Here is a 15,121-nt window from a genome sequence, read left to right on the forward strand (position 1 = left end):
GTACTACACATCACACAGTGATGACCTGTGCCTTCTTGAGTAGAAGGAAGTCTTTATTGAAAGTCCAACATTGATGAGTTTCGGGGTCAACACTTTTCCTCAGATTCACAGGAGACGTCCAGGACATTGATGTTTTGTCAGTCTGGAAAGGGGCTTGACCCCGAAATGCATCATTGTTGAGCCTACATCGTCAGTGCAGCCTTTCTTGTAATAAAGTTGGCAGCGCTTATGCCTGGAATTTCTTTGAAAGCATTTTTACTTACAGGTCTCCTACATACCTGGGATAACCTTTGGAAACCTCAAAAAGTGTGACCTGCAGCTTCTGGGACGGTGGGATTAATACATGCATCTATAGTGGTTGTGGCACATCACAAAAGCAGTAAGTGCACACCCACCTTCGACCCCTAAAGGGCATCTGTCAGCAGTTTTGTACCTATGACACTGGCTGACCTGTTACATGTGCGCTTGGCAGCTGAAGACATCTGTGTTGGTCCCATGTTCATATGTGCCCGCATTACTGAGAAATATGATATTTTAATATATGCAAATGAGCCTCTAGGAGCAACGGGGGCGTTACCATTACACTTAGAGGCTCTGCTCTCTCTGCAACTGCTTCGCCCTCTGCACTTTGATTGACAGGGTCAGGCGCAATTTTGTTTTTACTGTCTGGTCCTGTCAATCAAAGTGTAGGCGGTGTGGCAGTTGCAGAGAGAGCAGAGCCTCTAGGTGTAATGGTAACGCCCCCATTGCTCCCAGTAATGCGGATACATATGAACATAGCAAGTACAAAGATGTCTTTAGCTGCCAAGCGCACATGTAACAGGTCAGCCAGTGTCATAGGTACAAATCTGCTGACAGATGCCATTTAAGGATCGAAGGTGGGTGCTCACCTACTGCTTTGGTGATGTGCCACAACCACTATAGATGCATGTATTAATCTCACCGTTCCAGAAGCTGCAGGTCCCAGCGGGTGGCACCTTTGAGGTTTCCAAACGTTATTGTCCAAAGGAGGCAATATCGATTTATGGTCTGTGTGTTCTTTCTGTATCAGCTTCATAGCCTGGCAGTAAATATCTTGGATTATCACAATGAAATCCTAGCATAGTACGAAGACGCTGAAAAATCCTGCCCATGCCAATGCATTCTGTGCTTCTCTGGCTCCTGGAGTCCAATTTCTTGTCATCTTTGTACACTTGATTGGTCTCCCACAGATCTGAAAACCTTATGTACAACTTTTGGATTTGCTCCTGCTTTTTTATCTGCTTGGAACACCACCATTGCAGCAGGGTAACAATTGTTCTTTTCAATGACTTCACTAAATAGAGTATAAAGGATGGAAATTATACAGTGGATGTACCCCCAGTAGGGCACCCATAAAAAAGAACTGCTGTGTGTGTGCGCGAGGGAACAAATTTTAGAACCCGCTAGTCCTCTGTTCATATGTGCATTTTTCCCCATCTGTTGGTGGTTCCAGTGTTGTGCTCTGCTGACAGTCTTCCTAGATTTGGGGGCAGCCCTGCTGTTCCCTTATGGATTTATATCAATAAGAGGTATCTGGCAGCAATTTATCACCCTCTGCCTATCCAAGCATGTATATTTATGGGGAAGGAGGGTTGGGGAAACAGTTGTCAGCAAATGAGCCATCAGCTATCTACAGCGCCTGGTCAGCTTTGCACTGCAGCTCTCCCAGTTCAGTTTGGCTACTGTGCACATGGACAAGCTCACCCAATAGTTTGTGCAAGAAGAGATTTCCATTATGGCAAGAACAGAATGAACAGTACAGTGATAAAAACAACGCAACCTTTCCCACAGCCTGCCTCATGGTATCATTACAGTAGCCTGTATACCACTAATGGCACAGAGGTCAGCAGCCGAGATTCTGAATTCCCAGCAGCCGATCAGCACTACAACCTGTAGACATTCTGCCATTCAGCAATATAGTGTTAAAGGGCATCTGTCAGCAGTTTTGTACCTATGACACTGGATGACCTGTTCCATGTGCGCTTGGCAGCTGAAGGCAGCTGTGTTGGTCCCATGTAGGGCTGCAGCCATCTACTATTTTTGAAATTGAGTATTCTATCAATTAATCAAACAATTAATCGAGTACTTAATAATAAAAAACGCAGCGCCAGTGAAATAAAAAACTTACCTTTCCTGTAGGGGCGCCACTCCAGAGCTCGTCCGTCTTCTCCCCTGACGTCACACAGAGTCAGGCCATAGTGCACACTATGTCCTGATGATGTGTCAGGAGGACAGTGCAGGCCGGCGGGTGACCACAGAGCGGTGAGTAATAGCAAGCGCTTCACTCACGCTCCGTGGTCACATGACACAAACAAGGATCGAGGATTTTTTGTGTCAAATTACTCGATTCAATCGAGTAATCGTTTCAGCCCTAGTCCCATGTTCATATGTGTCCGAATTGCTGAGAAAAAACAAGATTTTTGTTAAACTTACCAGTAAAATCTCTTTCTCGCTCTTCATTGGGGGACACAGAGACCGTGGGTATAGCTATGTCCTCTAGGAGGCGTTGACACTAGATAAAGCTGTTAGCTCCTCCCCTGGCAGCTATACCCCCTCCAGCCTGGAGAGAGAGCTTCAGTTTGTGAGAAGCAGTAGGAGAAGCAAGTAAACCAACGAAAAAAAACGAGGAACAGCAACAATGCCAAGAACCGAACCGGGTTCTTACCAGCAACAGCCACAACTGTGGCCGAACAACAATACTGAGTGGGTGCTGTGTCCCCCAATGAAGAGCGAGAGAGATTTTACTGGTAAGTTTTACAAAAATCTTGTTTTCTCGCCCATATTCATTGGGGGACACAGAGAACGTGGGACGTCCAAGAGCAGTCCACAGGGAGGGAAAACCACAGACCCATGGAGCAAGTGCCCCTGCAGGCCACTAAGAACTGCCGCCTGCAAGATCATGCGGCCCAAAAGCGGCGCCCGCCGATGCATAAGTATGCACCTGGCAAAATTTAATGAATGTGCGTAAGGAAGACAGTAGCCGCTCTGCAAAACTGCGCGGCCGAACCTTGAATCCTCCAAGCCAAGAGCGTCCACCGCTCTGGTGGAATGACGGAACCCTGCCCCGGGTGCAGTATGCTTAAGCAAATGCAGATGTGCGATTGCCACTCTGGAGGCCGCCAATGACTTGCGAGGACCCTCCAGAATGACAAAAAAAGGAGAGAGATCGCAGGCTGGAAGGAACCGGAGGCTGGGCAAAAAAAATTAAAAATAGTCAAAGCCCTGACAACGTCCAAATGATCTACCTCCCGTTTCCTAGGGTGCGAAGGGAAGGGACACAGTGATTGAAGGACAATTTCTTCATCGAAATGGAAATCAGAGACCACCATCGGGAGAAAGGAATGAACGGGCCGGGAAACCGCTTATCCCTGTCAGAACTGGGAGCTTCTCTCCAAGAGAGCGCCCCAACCCGGACATCCATCTGATGGATGTGATCGCCACAAGAAAAAAACACCTTCCAGGACAGGAATCGGAGTGACATCTCCCGCAAGAGTTCAAGGGGAGAATTCCGGAGCGCTGAAAGGACTAAAAAGTCAGATCCCAAGGCGGTAAAGGAGGACGGTATGGAGGAACCGTATGTGCCATTCCCTGAAGGGGGGTGGGTATTATGGGCCCCGGGCGAGTCAGAGGACGCTGGAAAGGATACACAGCGCCGAAACGACCCAGTAAGGAACTAATGGCCAACCAAAAACCCAGGACCGCAGGATCCACCCCTGCTAAAGGGAAGCGCTCCACGGAAACGGTAAGTGGTCCACTAATGTCCCCCGAGCCGAAAAGGCTTTTGAGGAGACTAAGAAGCTGGCTGATAAACCACCGAAAAAGAAACGCCTGAATGAGGCATGTCCAACCGCAAGCCAAGAAACCAACGCATTGGATAGGTAAAAGTAGAGACGATATGAGAATCACTGGCGGTGGAGTTCCGTCAGCGACCGTGTATTGACGGTGTAGCAACACTGTACGCCAGAAATTTCGACCAGACCAAGATGAGAGAAAAACTCCTGCCTCGAGGAGAATAGAAGGGGAGTTCCGTTCCAGGAACGAAAACTCCATCAACAGTCGTGACAGCACCCCCGCTCAGCCTGGCGTGGGGAGTCTCGTAGTCTAGCCACGGAATGTGCAGTGAGAAAGCATGACTACATCGGACTGACATGGCAGTCACTAGTCAAGTCTTAAGAGAGGTAGTTGTAGATACGGGCAGTACACCCAGGACCAACGGGTAGGAATCACCTGTGGAAGGAGGGATATGGAAAACGTCACAGCCCAACAATTGGTCCGGAACAATGACTGAAAGAAAAAAAAAAAAAAAAAACACAGAACCAATACCCTGCATCAACGTAGATGAGGGGGAAGTAGTAACTTAGGAGCTACCAAGGTTTGCGGAGTGGCCGTGAACCCTGAGGCAGAGAAGGAAAAACAGAAGGAAAAAAGTGGCAGGGCGAAGCCCATTCCCCATCTGAGGCTGGTACTACACAGAAGAAGCCACCGGATGATAGTGGCAGTGCCACACTCCGCCTAAGGAGGAGGCCATGCAGCGTACGCCACCGAATTTATGTTAGAAGAATCCGGCACCTGACGAAGGAGCCGTGCAGGGGGAGCCAGAGTATGTAATGGCTACTCCAGGACCCCCGTATCATAGGAGCCGCAGCGTGCCCCGCCAGCACAAACTGAGGGGCAGACTAGAGGAATCCGGTAGAAGCCATGGTCTCATACTGCCCCAGGGAAGGAGAGCTAACCTTAAACACTCCATCTGGGAAGGGCGTTGAACAGGAACAACCGCCAAGCCAGCGTCAGGGTAGAATCACTACCTGAGGGATTGCCCCACTGCAGCGACTGCGAACACTAGTACCAGCGTAAAATCTGCACCAGCGGAGGAGAACACGCTGCAAAGCTAAACCAGAGTGCCAGCACAACCACTTCCATCATCAGGAATGGTGGATAGGGAATATAGAGTCAGTGCAACACTCGACTTGCTGGAACGCAAGCACAATATTACGTGTCAGGGTGTACGCACTACATATTGTTGAAGACACATTGGAACAGTGGAGGACCATGGAGATAGGGGACGCCAGGACACATGAGTGACGCTGGGCAACCCCCTGAGGAGAGAGGTTGTCATATCCATGTTCCAAACCGGCACCGAAGGAAAAGGACAACGTGGAAACAGCCACAGTATCCACTGGCGGCACCGAAATACCATTAGAGGAGGAATACAGGGCACCAGCGTGTATCGATGCTCGCTACGCTCCACTTGAAGAAGCAAAGGCATCTATAGCCGTGGCGTAGTTGAAGTGCAACATCCAAGATGTGTACTCATTCCCCACAGAGGTGGATCAGTTGTGGAAGGGGCAATGTTGCAACTATCCCACCAATGAAAGGTGGCAATGCTTACAGCAAGCACTGCACTCAGTGGTAGTGTAATACTCCACCATGAAGGGTGACAATGCAGTAATGCATCTAGCAGGAACTGAATCCAAGTAGAGAGAATACGCCTCTTACAGAAAGGGCAAGGCATAAGGAGAGTCCCGTATCAATACCCCACCTCCGTAAGGGGGCAAAACATACAGTAAACACTGAACCAGGGATAACGCCATAGCACCACCTATCGCCTACTGCCGGCACTGAAACAGTTCTAGTGCGGTTAGACCCCAATAGAGGGAGGTAATCTCCAAGGGAGTACTGTATCCAGTAGTAGTGCAAATACTCTGCCTAAGGAAGGGAGTTATGCATACGACAAGTACTGTTGTCCACCTCAGACGCCATCTTGGAAGATCGCACCGGATCACGGCAGAGACCGAAACACTGATTCCCCCCCCCTTCAGACCAAACCCCCCCAGGGAGGGAGGTGAGTCTGAGCGTGACCCTAGGGAGGAGGGTGGGGGTGTGGAGGAGACCAAGGAGGAAATATATCCTGCTCTGGCTTGCTGTGTACAGTCTCACCTCTCAGAATCTTGCCCATGGCAGACGCAGGCTCGCCGGTGGGAGTTATCAACCAAACTACCCAGGGGTGGAATGGGAATTTCTAGAGGTTCACACACCGGATTGCGCAGGCGGTGCTTTATCAACCAAACGACCCCGGAGGGTGATTGGGAATATCCAGAGGTCCACCATTAGGTTGATATTCTCCACCGGCACAATCCAACGACCCTGGAGTTTGATTGGAAAGGTCCGGATGTCCACCAATGGATTTGCGCAGCGTTACATCAACCAAACGGCCCCAGAGGGTGAATGGAAAGATAGAGAGATCTACCATTGGATTGCACAGGCATCGCTTTATTACCAAACCGACCCCAGAGGGTGAATGGAAAACTGAAGGGTCCTTCTTTGACCGTGATAGGACCCGAGCCAGTCTGACACAGACAGGGGGGTCCTGCAGTGATGAGGACTGAGGGGGGGAGGACCCAAATGGACTTTATTTATTTATTATTTTTTTTTCTTTCTATTATTTTATTTTATTTGAAGCTGGGATGTCCACCTCAATTGCAAGAGGCAGAGGAGTTAAAATCCTCAACATTGAAGCCCCACAGAAAGAACCCCTATAATCCTGTGCCAGCCTCAAGAGATGGCTGACCAGGAAGGGTTAATTGCCTGAGGTCGAGGCGGGGCTCTGTGGGCTACTGGGGGAGGGAAGGCAAGGCGGGAAAAATTTGCGCCAGACCGCCCCCCTCCCCGGGGATGAAGTGCGGACCAGTAGGCCGCAAGCCGGGGCCTAACATTATGAGACACGGCCGACTGCACGGCCGGAGCACCGAGGGCTGCGAAGACAACGCTGCAAGTGCGCTTACCAGACACAGCGTATCATTGTAGTCCTCCCCGGAATTCAAAACCGCCCCCGGAGTGAAGAGTCCTCCCGCAGAGAAATGCGGCCGCCTGCGCACACATGTTGAAAAAATGGTGCCGGCTGGAGTGAAGGCGGGGCCTAATTTGGGTGCCCGAACCCAGTGCTGGCACTAGCCTCCTGGAGCGGCGCCCGCATCCAGGGGTAGATTATCGCGGGGAAGCAGAGCAAGGGGAGAACAGAGTTTGTCTGTAAGTACTCCATTTAGCATCCGGATCAAGCGGTGTGCACAGCCGCCCGCTGTGTTAAGCAGCGCCAGCGGGGGACATGGCCATTAACCCCCTATGTGCCCATGTACCTTCGGCACAGAGGGGTAGGGAAAAGCCTGTTAAAACTGGGCTAGTGAAACTGACTTGGTAAATAAAGCCCGTGTCTGGCCAAGGAGTGAGAAGGGAGGGAGCTGGCAATGAAGCTCATCTGCTTTGCCAAATAGGAAGGGGGGGAGGTGTTAACATACTCACCTAGTCCCGTGTACTCACCTAATCTTCCTCCTCTTCACTTCACCCTCCCTAAGTGGGCCTATAAGCCCACCCTCTCCAGCAGGGTCACCTCCTCAGCAGCTGGCACCGGAGTGGCAGGAGGGTCTTCTCTTTGGCGGACCTAGGTGACCCCTTGGCTGGCGGGATGCAGGGGAGCGAGGCTGCCCTGGTCCACCTTGTCTTCTGTGGGGGTGGCAGCAGTGCGGATGGCCGGCACTGGCGCAACTCGACCCCGGGAGAACAGGGAGGCGGGACGTCCACTGTTGTCCCATCTGAAAAAGAAGGAAGAAAATAAAAAATCTTCAGGAGATCCCTGCAGAGCCTCCTATTGACACTAGAAAAAACTGAAGCTCTCTCTCCAGGCTGGAGGGGGTTATAGCTGCCGGGGGAGGAGCTAACAGCTTTATCTAGTGTCAACGCCTCCTAGAGGACATAGCTACACCCACGGTCTCTGTGTCCCCCAATGAATATGGGCGAGAAATTATGTTTCAATATATGTAAATGAGCCTCTAGGAGCAACGGGGGCGTTGCCCTTACACCTAGAGGGTCAGCTCTCTCTGCAACAGCCGCACCCTCTGCACTTTGATTGACAGGGTCAGGCAAACTAAACGTCATCACGCCAACCTGGCCCTCTCAATTACAGTGCAGAGGTTGCGGCAGTTGCAGAGAGAGCAGAGCCTCTAGGAGTAATGACAACGCCCCCATTGCTCCTAGAGGCTCATTTGCATATATTATAACTTTTTTTCTCAGCAACGCGGACACATATGAACATGGGAACAAAACAGATGCCTTCAGCTGCCAAGCGCACATAGGTACAAATCTGCTGACAGATTCCTTCAAAAGTGGATCTAAGGTAGACCTTTGCGTAAATGGTTTGTCCCCGAATGACAACTTATCTATCCACAGAATAAGTGCTAAGTGCTTGATTGTTGTCAGCTCCCCCTCGGGGGTCCTCATCGTTCATGAAAACAAAGGGTCTCAGGTACCAAATGTTTAAATGGAGAGGTGTTTGGGCATGCCAACGCAGCTCCATTCAAACTCAGACTTTCTCCGGCAGTCCCATAGACTTTGAATAGAATGGCACTGCGCCTGCTCGACTAGCACTCCTTTCAAGCAGGGGGTATCCAGGAACCCTGTTTTCATGAACGATGAGGGCCACACTTTCAACTTTCCGTGATGAGTGGAGGTCCCTGCGGCCAGACTCCTACTGATTAGGCACTTAGCACCTATCCTGTTGATAGGTGATAATCTGTCATGTCGCAGCCTGCACCTGAATGATACCTAATGGCGTGCATCCTGGCAGTTGCAGTTACCGCTATAACTGGCCTGTGGTTATACAGCTTCCATCATTAGGTCACATCGCTTCACTTTACAGAGAGTCACCCTGGAACATGAAGAAGTCGCACTTGCTCCTTTTTCATACAATGCACGGCAGCACTGTCACCAAGCTTTAACATGAAACTACAAAAACATGGAGGAAAGTTAACAGACTGCTCAGCATCAGGGCTCGGGTGCACAATTTAAATTTAGACCGTGCTCATGATATTAGTCCCATATGTCACAATCTCTGACACTGAGCTTAATACAGAAATAGCGGCGGGAAGAAATAACAGGCAGAACTTTTCATCAACATCTGGACATTAAAGTCTTCTGCAAAAATTATCACATCGCTCATTTAAATAATGAAAAATTAACTCTACTGCAGTTCTACCAATTCATTGCATTACGCACTCAAAGCAACAAGCCACCGGATAATGGGGCATCTGTCTCGTTAGTGGTGGATCACAGGACTATCCCTGTATATGAATAGGTTGCTGAATGTACATGGGTGAAGAAAGTACACAAACCTGCATCTGCGCACCTCGGCCGCACGTTTCTGCTACCGGCAGACGAATGTACATGTACAGTGAATATTACATACCTGTATTACATATTGGACAAGAAAAAAAAATCTAATGTCATCAGCATCTCCCCAAAAAAACCTGCACACAGGTACTGTATGGGGCCCCCAGATAGGACAGCATATAATGAGCCCTAAAAGGTAGAATTTGGGCAAGTGCATTTTACTTGCATATTCACTAAACATGGCCCAAAGGAGCATATGAAAAAGTGTTGTTTAAAGCCGAGGGCCCCGTTAAAGGGGTTTTCTGGGAGTAGAATACGGGAGACCCATCTTTAGGACAGGCCATCAGAATTTGATAGGTGGGGGCCAACACCCCCACCGATCACCTGTATGAGGAGGCTGTGGAGCTCTGGCGAGTGCTGCAGCCTCCTCACAGCACCTTTATTGGGTATTGCAGCCCAGGTTTATTCACTTAAAGCGAACTGAGCTGCGTATACTGTAGGCCATGTGGCTAATGAATGTGAGGTCGCTGGCCTTGGAAGAGGCCGCGGCGCTCACCAGAGTGGCCTCTTTAAAGAGCTGATCGGTGGGGGTGCTCAGAGTGAGACCCCCGCCGATCAGACATCGATGACAGTCATTAATATTCTATACTCAGAAATCAGAATACCATTTTACTGCTGAGCGAGCCTAAAGCTGGCCAAACACCTACAATACTAGCACGCACACACTCTATGCGCAAAGAGGTGAGAAAGACTGCGCTCATTGCCAAGTTTTCCCATTTTACTGAAGTTCTGGGAGCAGAAAAACTGCACTGTCTGATCCATCATATCACGGCAATAAACCGTGCCCTATGGGCCCACTGACTATAAATCAGGTCTGTCGAGGAGCCCAGCATTTTACCGAGCCCAGCATTTTACCAAGCCAGCACGCTGTGCTATTTTATCAAGAAGCCTCTGAAGCAGATGTGACACATCTCTGATGATGGCCAAGAACAAACGACTGGGCATGTTGAAATTCAACACGGCCGATCCGTCTTTGAACTAACATAACAGATTGGGGAGAGTTGGGACACGCGCCGAACATATAAGGCTACTTTCACACTCGGGTTTGGTGCGGATCAGTCTGCATCCGTTCAGAACTGATCCGTTTGTATTATCTTTAACATAGCCAAGACGTCTTGAACACCATTGAAAGTCAATAGAGGACGGATCTGTTTTCTACTGTGTCAGATTGTGTCATAGAAAACGGATCTGTCCCCATTGACTTACATTGTGTGCCAGAACAAATCCGTTTGGCTCAGTTTCGTCAGACGGACACCAAAATGTGCAAGCAGCGTTTTGATGTCCGCCTCCAGAGCAGAACGGAGAGGGAACTGATGCAAACTGATGCATTCTGAGCGGATCCTTTTCCATTCAGAATGCATTAGGGCAAAACTGATCCGTTTTGGACCGTGTGCGAGAGCCCTGAACGGATCTCACAAACGGAAACCAAAACGCCAGTGTGAAAGTAGCCTTAAATAACCAGTTGCTGGCCTATTTTGCTTTTCTGTCTATGGGGGTCTAAGAAGCAGTCACTAAACAAATGTCTTTTTTAGATTAGTTTTTATTCATGGATGACTTTATTTTTAATTTATAAATGGTCAATAAACAAAGAAAACTGACTCGACTACGATTTTTTTGAGTGATATATGTGCCCCTAAAAACACAGATTCACATAAAACCCATCAGTATTTCCATGTGTACACATTCATCATTAGCATATCGACAAGCAGATTGTTTGCACAAAAAGCATTTTTTGTGGACGTTCAAGTAAATATGGCATCACTATAATCACTATAGCAACAGTCAGATCTACGAAACAACCTGCAATGTAAAATTAGAAACAAAAATGGTGCATGATTATATATATATATATATATATATACACACACACATACACCCCCCCCCCCCCCCAGTGCATGCACATCTATAGAGCCACAATCGCACACGCCACATGTAAATTTCTGGATGGGTATAATTGCTTTCTTTGCACAGTGAGAGGTCCACTCCTGCTTTACAGTACAACAGCAAAATAAATTGACTCGCGCTCATGTCCACAGCTTTAATGAGTTGTGGGCAATATAGGTGTTAATTACACTACGAGGAAAATGCCCCAGTGGACATTTGCAGGGGAGCGCAAGGAGCCCTCGCATGCACAACTGTTGTTTTCATGTCTTACAATGTGGGAAGGGGGGGCATAAATGTGATATAAATACATACAACTAAATAGGATTTCTCTTCTCTTACATGTCTAAAACATTACAATGTGTATATTAAAAAATAAATAAATGCTGTGTTTTTAGATAAAAACTAATCAGTCCCTTCTTGTGAGCCATTTTACGTCAATACGTTATAATATTTTATTTTTTTGTATATTCTAGGATTACAAAAGGAGGGGGGGGGGGGGGGGGAAGGGCTTATGTAAACTGACTATTTAAAAAAAAACAACAAAGTTTTATACTTTATACATCCTGCCAAGGAATAGCTAAATAAAGCTAGAATATACCGTATAATAATGAAAAACTAAAGAAAAAAAGCTATAAAAAAAAAAAGAAAAAAATAAAGCAAAACAAAAAATAATTAAAAATAAAGCAAAAATATAAGTATATAATAAAAAAAGCTATAAAAGCAAAATAAAGAATAATGCAAAGAAGCACAACATATACAATAATGAAAATATACAAACAAAAAATACAATAAAGCAAAAAATAAAATAAAAATCCAAATAAAAAATATAGCAAAAAAATACGAGAAAAAAAAATCTAAAGAAAAAACAAAAACTATAAAAATAAAGCAAAAAATATACAATAAAGCGAAAAAATAAAAATAAAAAAACTAAAAAAGCAAAAAATAACGAACAAGACAAAAAATAAAGCAAAAAATATATATTCCTGACCTTATAAATAAAGATTCAAATGAATTATACGCATCTACATGAAAAAAAACGGAGTGAAAAAATTCCCAATCCTATACACAAGGACTATAGCACAGGATCAATGAGGGTTTGGTCAACCTTCCATAAGTGGCAGAGCTACAGTGCGCCTCTCTTGGAAGAAGCCAGATAACTTCCCACCTATCAAGCCCTCCATAATATGTTCTCTTCAGTTCATTTTGCTATGCGCCTCGAGACTTTATAGGGTCAGTCTTGGAAAAGACAATTCATAGCAAAGCCATTAGCGCTCGGCCTAGCTTGGGGAAAACCTCTGGTTATTAACACTGCATGAATCGGCAGAACACGATGGCTTATAACTCGTCGGCTTGTTAAAATTATGGCTAAAGGTCTGTTTGCTTGTTGAATGCATTTTCTTTGAGTAACGCTGCCTGCTTTCTGCGCTCAAGTCTTTAATAGCACCTTTGGTCTACGAATAACTCGCGGATCAAAACACTGAACTAAAAGAAGGGTTGACGACGCTATTTAAATGTGTGATTCCTGCTGTCTTCTTGTTAGTAGATTTAATATAATAGAGGACCTTGTCTGTTTTGTAATTAACACATCTTTACTGCGGAGATATTTGGAAGTGATTGCTGTGAATATACTGGTTAGTACAATAAACACAATCGCACGCACGCGCACCAATTTCTGTTATCAGGCAAATTTGTGAATTGTACACATTACACTCCAGATCAACAAACTGTGATCTAACCGCCAAGTTAGGAGACACGCGCATTAATGCAGCCCTTTTATTTTTCTGAAAATATGTATTTTCTCTGACCTCGCTAACATAATTAGCTTGTGGGATGTGTGCTTGGAGTACCATGGTTTGCTGTACTAATTGCAACTCTTGGAATTAAATACTAAATATTTGGAAGCTGTCAATAGGAAAATAGAAGCTACATCTTTTTTGTACATCTGTGTTCTCTTGGTGCAATCATTATGTCTTTGGGAAAAAAATTAAGGAACTGAAATCCATATTTATCCTATACCAAGATGGCAGGTGACTGACCCACGGATTCATAGCAAACACAATATTTGCATTAAAAAAATAAAATAAATAAATAAATATGTGCCAGAAGATTTCCAAACAATAATCCAATCCAAAATTTCATGCGTTCAAAAGAAAAACAAATAAAATACAAAACTGTTGTTTTACTCGTCTGTTTGGCGATTATTTCTGAACATGTGTTCACATATACATATCAGAAAAAGCCTAAAACAGCAACCTAAAATGTTTTCATAATTGTAGCACTCAACTGTTCTGCATGGCTCCCTAAAACAGGACTGACCAGCGACCATCTAGTCACCTAAGGCTACGTCTACACGACGACATTTGTCGCGCGACAATGGTGTCGCACTGCAACATGCTGCGACGCAACAGTCGCAGAAAATCCATTCGAGATGGATTTTTCTGCGACTGTTGCGTCGCAGTATGTTGCAGTGCGACACCATAGACTGCCATTATAAAAATTGTCGCGCAACATTGGTGCAACAAAATGTTGGTGTAGTTGTGCCCTATCTGTCGCGCGACAAATGTCGTCGTGTAGACGTAGCCTAAAGGTTGATAAGTATACAATAGCCAGCACCTCCACTTAATTTGAAGATTTGACTCAATGTCAATTTCTATGATGGAGAGAAATCAGCCACTGGACCCCTCTAGCATCACTTCTCTGGATGATTTAAAGGGGTATCCTATAGGGCCCACCTGCCGGTCATGATTTGAGAAGTCCTGACACTAATTATATCACCTGCTCAATACTAAGGCCTCTTTCACACGGGCGTTGCGGGAAAATGTGCGGGTGCATTACGGGAATACCCGCGATTTTTCCGCGCGAGTGCAAAACATTGTAATGCGTTTTGCACTCGCGTGAGAAAAAAAATCGCACGTGTTTGGTACCCAAACCTGAACTTCTTCACAGAAGTTCGGGCTTGGGATCGGTGTTCTGTAAATAGTATTATTTTCCCTTATAACATGGTTATAAGGGAAAATAATAGCATTCTGAATACAGAATGCATAGTAAAATAGCGCTGGAGGGGTTTAACTCACCTTAGTCCACTTGTTCGTGGCCCGGCATCTCCTTCTGGCTTCATCTGATCTCTGTGCAGCAACAGGACCTGTGGTGACTTCATTCCGGTCATGACATGGTACGTCACATGATCTTTTACCATGGTGATTCACCATGGTAAAAGATCATGTGACGTACCATGTGATGACCGAAGTGACGTCATCAAAGGTCCTTGATCTATAATTAATGCTCACCACAGGTCCTATTCAGTAAAGAGGACAGAAGGAGATGCCGACATCGCGATCAAGTGGATTAAGGTGAGTTAAATGATTATTATTATTTTTAACCCCTCCAGCGCTGTTTTACTTTGCATTCTGTATTCAGAATGCTATTATTTTCCATTATAACCATGTTATAAGGGAAAATAATAATGATCGGGTCTCCATCCAGATCGTCTCCTAGCAACCATGCGTGAAAATCGCACCGCATCCGCACTTGTTTGCGGATGCTTGCGATTTTCACGCAACCCCATTCATTTCTGGGGCTTGCGTTACGTGAAAAATGCACAAAGAGGAGCATTCTGCGATTTTCACGCAACGCACAAGTGATGCGTGAAAATGACCGTTCATGTGAACAGCCCCATAGAAATGAATGGGTCAGGATTCCGTGCGGATGCAATGCGTTCACCACCCGCAACGCATCCGCGCGGAAAACTCGCTCGTGTGAAAGGGGCCTAAGGAAATCCTGAAAATGTGACCAGCAGTTGGGGCCTGAGGACCACTGTTATAAAGTGATGGTACATGCTAGGATACGTCTGTTACGTCATGACTGGTGCAGGTCTGACCCCCCCACTGAGAATAATGGGGTATCCAGCCCCTTTAAGATGTCTCAATGCCAGCGAGGTGTGCAGTCACTGGAATGGAGATGTCAGACTGTTGAGGCCTGAACACTGAACCAGAGCTGT

At 46.4% G+C, this 15,121-nt stretch overlaps 1 protein-coding gene across 1 annotated transcript in view; it reads right to left on the reverse strand.

Annotated features, from left to right (window-relative positions):
• Positions 1-15,121, reverse strand: part of PSMD14 (proteasome 26S subunit, non-ATPase 14) — an 86,747-nt gene that overhangs the window by 17,262 nt on the left and 54,364 nt on the right. The gene's annotated exons all lie outside the window — the stretch shown is intronic.

The sequence above is a fragment of the Bufo bufo genome, chromosome 7 (assembly GCF_905171765.1).
Source record: "Bufo bufo chromosome 7, aBufBuf1.1, whole genome shotgun sequence".
NCBI lineage: Eukaryota > Metazoa > Chordata > Amphibia > Anura > Bufonidae > Bufo > Bufo bufo.